Raw genomic sequence first — 14,826 nt, 5'->3', positions numbered from 1 at the left:
TTTCCCAAAAACGTGCAGACTGTATGCAACTCTACTGAGCATAGTATCCTATAATCCGTGTGAAGCTGACAGTCAATTTTTAATAAATTTTAGGTGAAAACTGCCAAACAATCTTGAACAATATTATCTTTAAGTTACTAAAAAATTGAGTCGTAGTGACAGCCACATTTATTGTAGTTTGCCAGCTGCACCACAACTAGCCCCATTATTAACCAAATGAAGACTTTGGAGTTTTGAGATATTAAAATAAACAAGTATCGTCCCTTGGTCTTTAACAAGTCGTATAATACTTATAAGTGACAGCTAAGGCAAGTTTCATATCCCCATTGCAACAATAAAAAGTCGACGAATAGAGCTTATGAGATATACATATCTGAAAAATTCACCTTCTCATTTGCTCCAACAAAGGAAGACTTTGGAGTTTTGAGATATAAAAAAGTAACAAGTAGCGTCAGTTGGTCTTTAACAAGTAGTATAAAACTCGCAAGCGACAGCTAAGGCAAGTTTCATATCCCGATGCAACAATAAATAGTCGACGAATAGAGCTTATGAGATATTCATATCTGAAAATTACACTTTCTCATTTGCTCCAACAATACAGTTTTTGTTTAACCCCCAAAATGGAAGAAAAAATAATCAATTTTAGCTCTCGTGCTGATCTCGTTTGTCGTCTGTTGTCGGATTCAGCTCAGCCGGTTCATTACCTTTCTCGGAATTATGGTTCTTTCAAGTCTAAGTGTTTCATCTGCGACGTTTACGGAAGAAATTTCTCAAAGTATTATCTCCACTGTGATGCATGCAATCTTGATGTCCACAAGAATTGTTATTTGCAACCAAGATGTCGTTTCTCAACATTAACGAAGCCTCACACCCTTCAGAAGGTACCTGGTGATTTTGTTTTTTGCTCCGGATGTCAAAAGCCTTGTCATGGGCGTCGTATGCACCACTACCACTGTCCCACTTGCAATGTCGATTTTCACAAGGATTGTCACTTGTACCCTCCAGAGATCACACATCCTTTTCACCCTCTCCATCCACTCAAATTCATCTTCCCTCCAGGTTATTCTTATTCTGACCTTCATAAGTCCATAACGCTACCTTCTAAATGGCTACGAGAGACCTCTGATTCTGAAGCACAAGTCGATAAATCCGATGATGCATCTATCTCTGAGGTAAAATGCAAATGCTGCCAGATACATCTTAAAGTGGTGTATTATCATTGTTCCATATGTAACTTCAGCCTAAATCTCACTTGTACTAGAAAACCGCCACCTCTAACCATCTTAAACTTGAAGAACCATCAGCATACCCTCACCATTTTTCCTAGACGAGTCCCTCTGCCCTGTGATGCGTGTGGCGAGTCTCTCAGCAATACCCAAGATCATGTTTACACTTGTCACCCTTGTGGCTACATGGTTCACAGAACATGTATCTACTTACCCCGTGTCATCAAGATCACTCGCCACCCACATCGCCTATCTCTGTCTTCCTCCCTTCCTTCAGGTTTGCTACGTTGTGGAGTGTGTCGCCATACCATCAATGTCTCGTGCGGGGCAATTCTCTTGCATCAAGGGATGTCAGTATGCCATCCATTCCAGATGTGCAGTGAAAGGAAATGTGTGGGACGGAGAAGATCTTGAAGGAGTGGCTGAAGAGCCTGATGAAGATCTCGAGTCATTTGTGAGGATAGATGACGAGACGATACAACATTTCAGTCATGACCATCACCTAAGACTCCACGAGAACAACAAAATTTGTGATGAAAACAGGTTTTGTCAAGCATGCATTCTTCCAATAATGATATCCGAGAGTTTTTATAGTTGTATGCAGTGCGATTTCCTCCTCCACGAAGCGTGTGCATCACTTCCTCGCAAAAAAGATCATCCTCTACATAAACACCCTCTTATCCTCCATCCAATTGCTCCTGAGCCAACAGAGGACGTGTGGGAGGATTGGGATAGCAACATATCACTTTTTATTCATGGCATGTTTAAATGCAATGGTTGTGGCCAAAGAGGCTACGGTTTCGTGTACAAATGTAGCAAAGAAGACTGCAAGTTCCAGTTAGACATCAGGTGCGCTTCTCTTCCCGATCCTGTTATCCATGGAAGCCATCCACATGACCTCTTCTTCAACCTTAGCCAAGGTGAATGCATGGGGTGTAAGTCTAGTAAGTGTTCACCTTTTTCACTAGAGTGTATTGAGAGCAAGTCATTCTTGGGTCTTAAATGCGCTACTTTGCCAAGTATTACACATTACAAGCATGATAAGCATCCACTTACTCTTTGCTATGGGGAAGAAGATACAACAAGTGGTCAATCATGGTGCGAAATATGTGAAGCAAAATTGGATGTAAAGCAGTGGTTCTATAAATGCGACGAGTATTGCAGTGTCAAGGTTCATATCAGTTGTTTGCTGGGGGAAGAAAGATTCATGAAGCCCACATCCTTAAGAATGAATGGTGGTTGGGTTTCATTTATTCGCAACAATAGCAACACTCGAGCAATATGCATTCACTGCAAGCGTCGTTGCACAGAGCCATTTTTACATAAGAGACAATACAGCTATGAGTATAGTGTTTGTTCTTTACGTTGTTTACTTGGCTGATTTAAAGTATATTAATAAATTTATGAAGAGTCCCGTGTCTTTGTGATTGTCAATGTTTTAACGTTTTTTATATACATGATTGAATATGTATAAACTAGGGGTTGCTTCGCGCGGAATTTTGTATTGTATTTGTTAATATATTTAAAAGAAATTTCTACAATATCAATTTCTACAATATCATTAGATTTTGTATTTCAATTTTTATATATATTTATAGTATTTAATAATTTAATATATAATATTTAGAAAATAATCAAATAATATATCAATTAAAACTTCAAATCAAATTTCGTTGTAGATATCTTTAAATTTATGTGGGTTTATGATTTTTGAATATATACAATTCTTGATTGTTGCATTCAGAAAAAAATATATGTAATAGATAATTAATTATTTAAAAATATCTTGATTCTCTAACATATTTCTAAAATATATTCATAATCTCTCTTTTTCTCTACACTCATTTCCCTCTCCATGTTACTCTCTCTCTCCCTCTCCCTCTCCTTCTCCATCTTCATCTCCCTCTCCCTCTCCCTTTCACTCTCATTTTCCCTCTCATGTTCTCTCTCTCTCATCAATGCAACATCTTGAACCCCACACAACATATTAGACCGGTTGAAATTTCAATCTTTCTCAGGGTTTTCTTTTTTCTAGCCACTCTCAATGTCATCTCTCTAACCTGAGCTCTGTATAATTTTTAAGGGGAACTTCACTCATTTTATGTTTTAAAGATTAGGTTGAACATGTTAACATTTTGTGATACCACAATTTGTTTCACAAAATATGCATTTTCACATCTTTATATTATTATTTAAGTAGTCATTTTAAAAAAAAAAATTATTTTGTAAATTATTACATGATATGCTATTACAAATAACAAAAATAATTAAAATAGGAAATGATATAATTGTCACTCAAGCTTTTTGAAACTCGTGCGAATATTTTTTACCCGTTAATATGCATTTAATTATGATATATTATTCTATTTTTCTTTGAATTTATGTCTTTTGTTATATTCTAGTGTTTATAACGGTTTTAAAACAAATTTGAATATTTTTAGATATTAAAATTTAGGATCCGAGAATATATTTCTCGGATTTGGCAAAACTGGATCCAAATCCGGCTATCTTATAATTTTATGGTTTACTATTCATATCTATCAAATCATATAAATAAAATAAATCATTTAAAATAATAATGAATAAATGCATTAATATATAAACTATTATTTATAAAGAATGTCTTTTCATATTCTTGTTAAATTAATGGATGATAGTTGCCATAAGAATTAAAGTATAATAACACAAAATATAATAAATTATAAATTAATAAATGAATTGATGATGTGTCAAAATTTTAGAGTTTGAAAAAATGATGTGGCATCACGAGAAGAGAGAACATTTTACTTTATATATAGATATATATGTATCAATATAATTACGTACATATAAGATTATTTCAGAATTTATTATGTATATAAATTATAGATGTATGAAAGTAGATAAAAAATGATATAGTTATTGATAATTTTAAATGCTGAAATCAAGCATAAAAGAAAGAAAAAGTTATGGCTTAGATCTTGATGTTTTCTTTCACGTTTCCGTCTTACATTTTTCAAACATGCTTTAAATTTAGAACTCTTTTAGGCCACCAAAAAAAAAAATTGGAACCTTGAGAAAATCTATTAAGACAAACTAATATTTTTGTAACTTGTTATATACTGGTTTTGTCCTTTTCGATTTTGTTTGATGCAATTATGTAAAAGAAAATACCACATCTTTAGTATATATATATATATATATATATATATATTTTTTTTTTTTTTTGTTATCTAAGTAATTGATTAATTGTCAGTCAATTACAACATCTCTTAAACAAGAGAACCTAAACTGTACCTTACAAGAAACAGTGCAGAAATAGAGGCCACTGGCTCATCAAATAGTGAATCTTACAAACAGTTTTAGATCGCACCTATTTTCAAAAACCCAAAGGAGCCTAAAACCTAAGGCAAACATTACAACATGATCAATGTTTTAATACCTTCCAAAAAAAATTCTGCAACCAAACCAAACTTCAGCAACGACAAGAAGAGGGAATGAATCTCTAACTTTCAAATAAGTGACTCAACCAAAAAGGATATCCAGCTGCAACATAAGACTGCATCCGAAGGTCCCTCTATTAGCTACTCTTTTTTCATCTTCCACTTTACCACATCTCTACTCTTTACAATTAAAACAAAAATTTTGATTAAAGTTCCCACACGACATACAAGACTAGATGTTATCACACATTTGCTTAAAGTTTAAAACAGAAGGCTTGAAACAACAGGAAACATTGAACAATTTGCCAAAAGCAATCCGATCAAGCATTGCAAACTACCTCTTCTTACCAATTGTTCAAAACATTTACCTCTTTCAAGGAGTTTCACGAGACTTTCTCTTTCAATTGGTGAAAAACAAAATTCACTTCTCTTAGTATTCCTATCAAATACAATACCGTTGTAACTCTAAGAGGTTTCATGAGCTTACCTTCTTTTTTTTTCTGTTCAAGGTTTCAGATATAGATGCTGAGCATTTCCCACCTAAAGAAGATATAATTCTACAGAACGAAGCGCCTACAGATCTTTACATTTTTGTTTCAAGAGCAGTGGTGTGCAAATTCTTATCGATTATCACTAAAAATGTAATTTTAAAGGCATAGGAATATCAATAAAGTAGCTTTTAACATTGTGTAATTTGTTACAAGACTTCACAGCCTGTGTTGATGGACATGATCAGATTCAAGGGAAAGCAGTTATTGGAAATACCTTTGGAGAGATTAGAGTCTTATGCTATAGACCACAACCTTTCACGGTAAGAATAACCGAGCTATCGCAAATACTAAGGATAAGTAAAACATTTCTGATGAGTGCGATGCACGCTCATTCCAAAGATGGAAGAGTTATAATGAAAAATCTTTTCATGGTATGTGAGTTCAAAACCACATTCTTGAAAGTTATTTATATTAGTTAAAACAAAACTAAACTCATGTTTATAAAACTTGCAGAAACCAAAAGGACAACAGTCGATAGCAATAGAGGGTACAAATAACGATCAAGAAAACAGGGATTTCCAAAGAATGGGATGGGAAGAGTGGAGGATGGAGTCAAGAAAAGATGGCAAAAGTTTAGATGTTAAAATTCGGCTTTTGAAATTGGAGAAGGAGCTCTAATGGATGCAATTCACAGAGGAGATACTGATATGGTTAAGAAGCTACTTGAAGGAAGAATTAACATAGAGAAACCAAAGGCTTGGGCAGAACATCAAGGAAAGAAAAGCATATATGATCTCTTGCTAAGTTATGAAATGAGAAAAGCTGAAGAATAAAAGTCAGAGAAAGCAACAGGGGGAATATCGAATAGCGAGACCAAAGAAAGAAGTTATAATTACGATTCAGATCAATATTGCAGCTCCAGCATCCAAATCATGCCATGTAAAAGAAAAGGTAAGAGAGTTACTATTCACATGTTGTCACAAGATCAGAAAGACCTATCACAGCGACAGAATGGGAAGTTGATACTATTACCTTCATCCATAGAAGAGCTTCTAAGACTTGCAAGTAAGCACTGAAAATACTCAAAATGAAGAACAAACTCTATTCTTTCTCAAAAAATAAAGTGTATAACCGTCCAAAAATTGGAGAATGCAACTTTACAAAGACCACCAATGCGGAGAAGGCTGAGATTGATGATTTAGATGTCATATGGGATGGTGATGATTTGTTCTTTTCATCGAACTCAGTTTTGATGTATATACAGACTTACCAACTAAATATAAGATTATCTGTCGGATATGTTTTTGAAAAGCAAGAGAGAACTTATAGATTTTAGACAAGTTTATCAAATCTTTACAGATTAAATCTAAGTAGGCCAGATAGGCTTTTGAAATCTACCAAAAAAGTGCAAACTTTAGGTAAGTTTGTTAATACTCTGCACATTAAAGTGTTGATTGGTTCAGTCGCTATCACCCACAAACGCAGCGTTTGCGGTTGGTAATGATTAGTAGCGTTTTAGAACAATCATAAAAATTGCTGGAAACAGTTCTGTATCGTCTTATACTGCTGAAATCCAAAAGCTGTTTTCTGCCAGCGTTTGCGGTTGCGGGCGGTAATGGTTAGGTAAAAAAAATGTACGTTATAAAAAATGGAAGATCATATTAAAAATAATTAATTATTAAATTAATTTGTTATAATTCTTTTTTTATTCTTCAGAAAGTTACATAGTCAAACGAAATAACATATGCATCATTTCAACGGATCATTGCGGAAAAATAAACTAAAGATAAAGAACCTAAATTTTGAGTGTACTCTAGAAAAAAACGTATTCTGAAGAATATGATTGAGCACTTTGAAGTTGTTTTAAGTTGGAGTCATGCAAAATATTGATTAGATCAATTGAAAAAATTTTACACCATGCATAAAATAAATCCAGAAGATTTACGTATTGGAGCAAATTTTTTTCCAGTTTATTACATAACTAGACACAATTTTGGGTGATGTTCCCAACAATTGAAATAAAACATGTTATTATAAAATTTATTAGTTTTTTAACTAATTATTTCATATTTATTTATTAATTTTTTATTATTAATTATTTTGAATTAGTGATTTTGATATTTAGCATAATAGTATAGTTTTTATATATTTTTGTAATTATATATGATGTTTATTTTGGTAATTTTATGTTTAACCGGTAAAACATCCGTTGGTTTGCCAGTCAAAAATGTTTCACAAACAGATCCGTCTTAAAAAGTTTAACCAATCGTACAAACCGCTTATAAAAACTCAAAATCGTAATCGCCCGCTTCTACAAACTTCCACACTCGCAACTATAATCGCTGCATTTAAACCAGTCACGCTCTAAATATATCTGCCAGCCCGTAAGTATAGGCTTTTGAAGTCTGAAAAAAAAAAAAAAAAGTAGACTTTATGTAAGTTTTGCGAGTTGTTGCTTTTGAAATCTACGAAAACATGCAGAATTTACGCTAGTCTCAATTATTAACCAAAGGAAGGCTTTTGATATATACTCCGTATTAAAAAAATAACAAGTAGCGTCAATTGGTCATTAACAACTATAAAACTCCCAAGCGACAGCTAAGGCAAGTTTGATATCCCAATGCAACAATACATAGACGACGAATAGAGCTTAAGACATATTCATACACTTTCTCACTTGCTCCAAAAAATACATTTTTCCATCCGAAATGGGAGAAAAGCTTTACGAGTTTAGTTCCCGTGCTGATCTTGTGTGTCCCCTTTTATCTGATTCAGCTCAGCCGGTGCATTTCCTTTCTCGAGAGTATGGTTCTCATATGAATAAGTGCTTCATCTGCGGAGGCGAACAAACTCCAGATAAGAAATATCATCTGCATTGTGTTACATGCAATCTAGATGTCCACAAGGATTGTTATTTGAGACCGAGATGCCGTTTGTCAGAATTAACGAATCCTCACATCCTTAGAAAGGTACGTGGGGATTTCCTTTCTTGCTTTGCATGTAAAACACCTTTTCACGACCCTTCTTCGGTCCAATACCATTACCACTGTCCTACTTGCAATGTGGATTTCCACAAGGGATGCCACTTGTACCTGCCGGAGATAACACATCCTTTTCACCCTCTCCACCCTCTCAAAATGATCTTCCCTCTAGGTTATTCTTATTCTGACATTGATGTGAAATTCACGCTACCTTCTAAATGGTATAGCGAGACCCCTGATTACAAAACACAAGTCGATGAATCTGATGATGTCTCTATATCTGAGGTAAAATGCAAATGTTGTCAAAAACATCTAAAACATGTTTATTATCACTGTTCCATATGCAACTTCAGCTTAAATCTCACTTGTACTTGAAAACCGCCACCCTTCACCATCTTAAACCTGAAGAGCCATGATCAGCATACCCTCACCCTCTTCCCTAGGCGAGTCCCTCTGCCATGTGATGCTTGTGGCACGTCTCTCAACGACACTGAAGATCACGTTTACACTTGTCACCTTTGTAGCTACTTGGTTCACAGAACATGTATCTATTTACCTCGTGTCATCAAGATCACCCGCCACCCACACCGCCTATCTCTGTCTTCCTCCCTTCCTTCTGGTTTAATTAGTTGTGGAGTGTGTCGTCAAATCGTCAATGTCACGTGCGGGCAATTCTCTTGTATCAAGGGATGTCAATATGCCGTCCATTCTAGATGTGCAGTGAAAGGAATTGTGTGGGATGGAGAGGATCTTGAAGGAGTGGCTGAAGAGTCTGATGAAGATCTGGAGTCATTTGTGAGGATTGATGATGAGACGATACAACATTTCAGTCATGACCATCACCTAAGACTCCACAAGAACAATGACGTTTGTGATGATAACAGGTTCTGTCAAGCATGCATTCTTCCAATAATGATATCTGAGAGTTTTTATAGTTGTATGCAGTGCGATTTCCTTTTCCATGAGGTGTGTGCATCTCATCCTCGCAGAAAAGATCATCCTCTACACAAACACCCTCTTATCCTCCATCCAATTGCTCCTAAGGATATGATGATCTGCGCTTCAGGATGGTATTCTGATGATGGTCTTTATCTTAAAGGTGTATTCAAATGCAATGGTTGTGACCAAAAAGGTTATGGTTTCATGTACATATGTAGCAAAAGTGACTGCGAATTCCAGTTAGATATCAGATGCGCTTCACTTCCCGATCTTGTTATCCATGGAAGCCATCCTCATGACCTCTTCTTTAATCTTAACAAAGGTGCATGCATGGGTTGTGAGTTTTATAACTGTTCACCTTTTTCATTAGAGTGTATTCAGTGCAAGTTATTCTTGGGCCTTAAATGTGCTACCTTGCCGAGTGTTATGCATTACAAGCATGATAGGCATCCACTTACACTTTGCTATGGGGAAGAAGATACAAATGGCCAATACTGGTGCGAAGTATGTGAAACAAAATTAGATGCAAAGGAGTGGTTTTATAAATGCGACAACTATTGCAATGTCACAGTTCATATCAGTTGTTTGTTGGGGGAAGAAAGATTTATGAAGCCACTGCCCTTCCCAAGATTGGACTGTGGGGTTTCAATACTTCGCACAAGTACTAGCACTCGAGAAATCTGCAGAAAGTGTGATCGTCGTTCCACAGAGCCCTTTATATATAAGTTAAAATTGTACGACGATGAGTTTATTTTTTGTTCTACACGTTGTTTATCTGGCGAAGAAATGTATTCAGATTGACTTCTCCTCTAATAGAAACTCAGAACTTGTTCAGTCCACGAAATTTCTTTTTGAACCTAGAAAAAACTCAATCTGGTCTAAATTTAAAGGTGCAACACCAAAACACGTTTTAAATGTGATGATAGGCTGCACTTTGTAGCGGCTTGAGATTGGCACAAAAAATCTATTAAAAAGAAGGGGTTTTTGCTAAAAATAACCCAAAACTTGACTTTGAATACAAAAGTAGACCCCTGAAAAACATTTAGCAGAAATAACCTAAAGAGGTAGTGAAAAGACCATTTAAACCTGTATGAGTAAACAAAAAACGGATGTCCTAATTACCGTTTACACCCTGACGAAGTCTACTAAAGTGAAAAAGAAGTCTAATAGTAGACTTCATTTTATCGAAATGAAGTCTACTAAATAATTAAATCTGTAAATTTAATTTTAAAATTTTTTTAAAATTATTTTGGTATCAAATTTACATTCATAAATTCCGTAATTGTAACCCAAATGTACAGAAATTATTTTTTCATATTGGTAAATGGAAATGTATGTTTTTAAATTAAGTAGAAGTAAATTTATTATTTAAGTTTTAAAAGTTGTAGACTTCTATATTGAAGTCTACTTAACCGAATAAATTAATCTAATCGAAATTTAAACCAAAATTAAACCAGGAATAACTTCCCTTAACCAAGAGAAACTAAACAAAACTGAATAAATATTTATCTTAACCAAAAAAATCAAAAATAATTATTTAACCAATACATAAACCAAAATTGAACCAACAATTCTGAACCAAAAATTATTCATTTAACCAAAATTTGTACCTCCCTATATAAATGAAGCCCACGTTTGTAACCCTAATTTTGTAAAAATGAAAACTCAAACCTCTCTCTCTAAAACGGCGCTTCCCCTCTGTTTCAGATTCAACGAGAACATCGATTTTTTTAGATCTGCTTGCGAACGAGCTGTACACGAGGTCTTTTTCTATGCTGTTTCAGGTTAGAAATCTCTCTTTAGATTATACTCTGCTTTTTGTTTTTAGGAAAACGTTTGTTTGATCTTCACTGTAGATGACCTCAACATAGTGAGCAACAAAAGAGGTCCACCGTCGACTTCCTCACCGCCGTGCAGCTTTGTCTGGGTATGGCTTTGATGTCTGGTTCAAATTGTTAGCTTTTTCAAGTTTCTTCTTTTTACTTATTAGCTGATGTTTTGTCCAGAAATTTTGGTTTTATTTAATTGGGATCCATTTTGAATTTTTTTTAAATTCATACTGTACTAAGATCTGAGTGTCATAACTAATTTGATTTAGTTTAGTAATCAGATCTGTGATTATGTGTTTCTCGGAAACCTCCTTTTCCTCTTCTTTATTAGATTTGTTACTTGGGTTGATGTTTAATTTTTACTCATTTCATTTGCAGTATCTCACAAATCTCAACAATTCATCACTGTCATCTCCGAAAGCAGACTTCTTGAGTTGATTTCGAAAGCAGACTTCTTAAGTTGACTTCTTTCATTTGTAGTATCTCACAAATCTCAAAAATTTGTCACCGTCATCTCCATTTTCTCCACCATCGACATCGAGACGGGTAGGGAGTTTTGTCCTAACAGGCCCAAGTGCCAAACACAACAATTAAGCTCATTTACAAAACAGAACCCAATAAGTACTTAATTGATCTTCTGTTTGCTCATGATCTCTTTTTGTGTAATGATTATCAATTTTGTTTGTAATGGTCATTAATTGTAATAATCATCAACTGTAGTAGTCTTTTAATTGTCATCAACCGTTATTTTTATGTATCTTTATCAAATATGTAACATAATCAAATTATTCTATATGGACAAAATATAATGGTTCAGAGTATGGTGCAAAGAAAAGTTCCATAAACTAATTCTAAATAAAAATTTTAAGTGACTGATTTTGCACCAGTTTTAAAACCACAAAATAGAAGAAGAATGGATTGGTGTTACATGTTTATTCAATGTCACAAATTTTTTGAAGTAACTGAATGTTGCATCAGTTTTAAAATCACAAAGTATGTCAAATACAAAAAAAAAGACAAAAAAAACAGAAGAATGAGGTTAGTGTTATTAACAAGAGAACTTAAAAATGACTCTACAATCTTATGGAGTTGATCATTTTCTGTAATAAAACACACAAAAAACCATATTAGCAAACGAAATCACAAACTACATTATTGCAAAAATGTAAGTAACAAATTTTCTATATAGGAGACTTCGTCTGCAGACTTCATCTGTAGACTGGAGATGAAGTCTATTCTTCCAAGCTAACTAGCTATTAAATCAACAAATTCGATTCTACAATAAATATCGACTTAAAACAAATGAAACTCATTGAGTAATTAGACCAGTAGGTAACACCCAAAACCTAAAAATACAAAAAAAAAATTTATATATATTCTGTAATTTTTTTTTAAAAATAATGATACCGAGCAGACTTCGTGTGCAGACTTCATCCGTAGACTGCTGGAGAAGTCTACTTTAATAAGCTAACTAACATAAAAATCAAAACTTCTGATTCAACAATAAATATCGAATGAAATAAAATGAAATTCACTGGGTAGTTCAATCACTTCATAAAAAGCATTTCTAATCCAAAAAAAAAAAATACTTTATAAATTTGCCTAAAACGCGTTTTTAAAAAAAATTACAATAAGTAGACTTCTAAAGCAGACTTCAAACGTAGACTGGCGAAGAAGTCTACTTTTTCATAGTGAAGTCTACTAAAGAAGTCTACTAAAAAACAGGTTATTTTTGCAATTGACCATTTCGTTGACTTTCTTTCAGTAGACTTCAGAAGTAGACTTCCGGCCAAAAAAGTTATTTTAGCATTTGACCGATGCATTGACTAACAAAGTAGACTTCTATTGTAGACTTCATGTACTAGTAGACTTCTCTGACAGTCTACTTTTGAAGTTTACTTTTTCAATAGAAGTCTACAGAAAAAAATAGATTATTTTTGCAATTGGATTTTTTGAGTAGACTTCACTGTGAAGCCTACTTAAAAAAAGATTCCTTCTAAGTTTGACCGAAAAATATAAGTAGACTTCCCAAAGAAGTCTACAGTTTTTAGACTTCCTTGTAGACTACTGCAGCTTTCCGGAGTTTTATGAATTTTTTAATTTTTAAAAAACTTTAGTCAAACACTAAAATGACCTATACGTTTTTGGTCAAACTACAAAAGTAACTCAAAAGTAGACTTCTTGTGTAGACGTAAACAGTAGACTTTAGAAAGAAGTCTACATTAAAAAGTCAAAATACGGTCAACTACAAAAATAACCTCATTTCTTTTGTAGACTTCTTAAGCCTTCAAATGAAGTCTACTATGCTTTTTTTTGTTTTCAAAGGATATCGAGTAGACTTCTCGTGAGGTTTAACGAAGTCTACTTTTAAAAGTCAATTGCAAAAATAACCTTATGTTGACTAGTAGACTTCAGTATACTTCACGAGAAGTCTACTTTCGCGATATGAAAACTGAAATATGGAGAAATTGAAATGCGACGATTACCTTTAACAAAATTGAGCTCGGCTACAATTCTTTTAAGCACCCAGAACTCAGGATTTCACCAAAAATAAGCAACCCAGATGTTAAGTAACCAGAAATCACCAAAAATGCATGACTTTTGGCATTGTAACTTAGCCCAGATGTTTTGGAAAAGAAATTATGAAAGAATGAGGAAGGTTATGAGTGAATGAGCTCAAATCTTTACTTATTACAGCTTTAAAATTGGTTGAGAAGCATTTATTCCATTTTCATGGTTGTTCATGGTGGTCGAAGAAATTGAAGAAGATGGCATTTTCGTAATAAAAAGGTTTTTAGAAGGTCCAAGGAGACTTTAGCCAAATTAAAGAAAAATCGAAATAAAAGATGTATAATGGCTTTTTCGTTAATAGTTTAAGTGAGAATGATAAAATTGTGAGAAAATGGCAAAAGTTGGAGAGAGAAAAAAAGAAGTTAGTTTGGTGTTTGACTTTGAAATATGGGTTAAATCTGAAACTCTCCCTAAAAAGAAACATGCCATAATATTTGAATTATTAGGACACATCTGACTTCCAGTACTTTTTAGAACTCTTTTAGGCCACCAAAAAAAGAAAATAGAAATCTATTAAGACAAACTAATACTTTTCATAATGCTTTTGTCTTATTAGATTTTGATCACTAACCCTCACCGAGCATTGATGCAATTATGTAAAAGGAAAACAACATTACAAGTGAAAAGTCTATCGTTCTAAATCTTAAACTGAAGGCAAGACAAAGTCTAGTTTCAAATTTTTGCTTAATGCAATATGTAAAAATCTCTATATTATTATTTGAGTAGACATTTTAAAATATAACCTTTATTTAGTAAAATATTACATGATATGCCATTACAAATAACAAAGAATAATTAAAATAGAAAAGGATATAGTTGTCTTTCAACTCTATTGCTAAAAATATGGAAAATCTTTATTTCTCATTTAATAGAGTATATTTATTATTTAATTTATAAATTCAAAAATCTGATAGTTTTTATTATTTCTATTTTCAAATGATATTATAAAGTATATTTAATTAAAAAACGTGAAAATAAATTTTTGAATTTAGAAATATTATAAAAATCAAAATTAAAAGTTATGATATTAAAAAAGTGATGAAGTGTTTTTTTTTCGATAATTTGCTACATTTGATTGATTATATAGAAAAATACTTTTTTAGTTATTTTACTAAAACTTTGATATGAAAAATTGATCTTTAATAAAAAAAATTTGTGGTGAAATGAGAGTGAATTTTATAATTAATTATTAAATTTTAATCCAATACAAATATGTTAAGTAAACGGGTTAGTTCGATATGAACAGATTATAATTTTAATTTTTTAATACCCACAAAAAAAATCTCAAAATTCAAATATTAATTTTTTTAAATAGATAATATATTCAATCTACTAAACTATATATATTTTTAAATTAAATATAATTT

At 33.0% G+C, this 14,826-nt stretch overlaps 3 pseudogenes; all 3 read left to right on the top strand.

Annotated features, from left to right (window-relative positions):
• Positions 1-620: 620 nt before the first annotated feature.
• Positions 621-2,607, top strand: LOC18015980 (annotated as a pseudogene).
• A 2,021-nt stretch (positions 2,608-4,628) lies between these two features.
• Positions 4,629-6,647, top strand: LOC18015979 (annotated as a pseudogene).
• Positions 6,648-7,847: 1,200 nt separating this feature from the next.
• Positions 7,848-9,860, top strand: LOC18015978 (annotated as a pseudogene).
• The last annotated feature ends 4,966 nt before the right edge of the window (positions 9,861-14,826 follow it).

The sequence above is a fragment of the Eutrema salsugineum genome, unplaced genomic scaffold (genome assembly GCF_000478725.1).
Source record: "Eutrema salsugineum unplaced genomic scaffold, Eutsalg1_0 scaffold_20, whole genome shotgun sequence".
In the NCBI taxonomy this organism is placed as follows: Eukaryota; Viridiplantae; Streptophyta; class Magnoliopsida; order Brassicales; family Brassicaceae; genus Eutrema; species Eutrema salsugineum.
The sequence above is the reverse complement of the archived record's forward strand: the minus strand, read 5'-3'. Positions and strand labels throughout refer to the sequence as shown.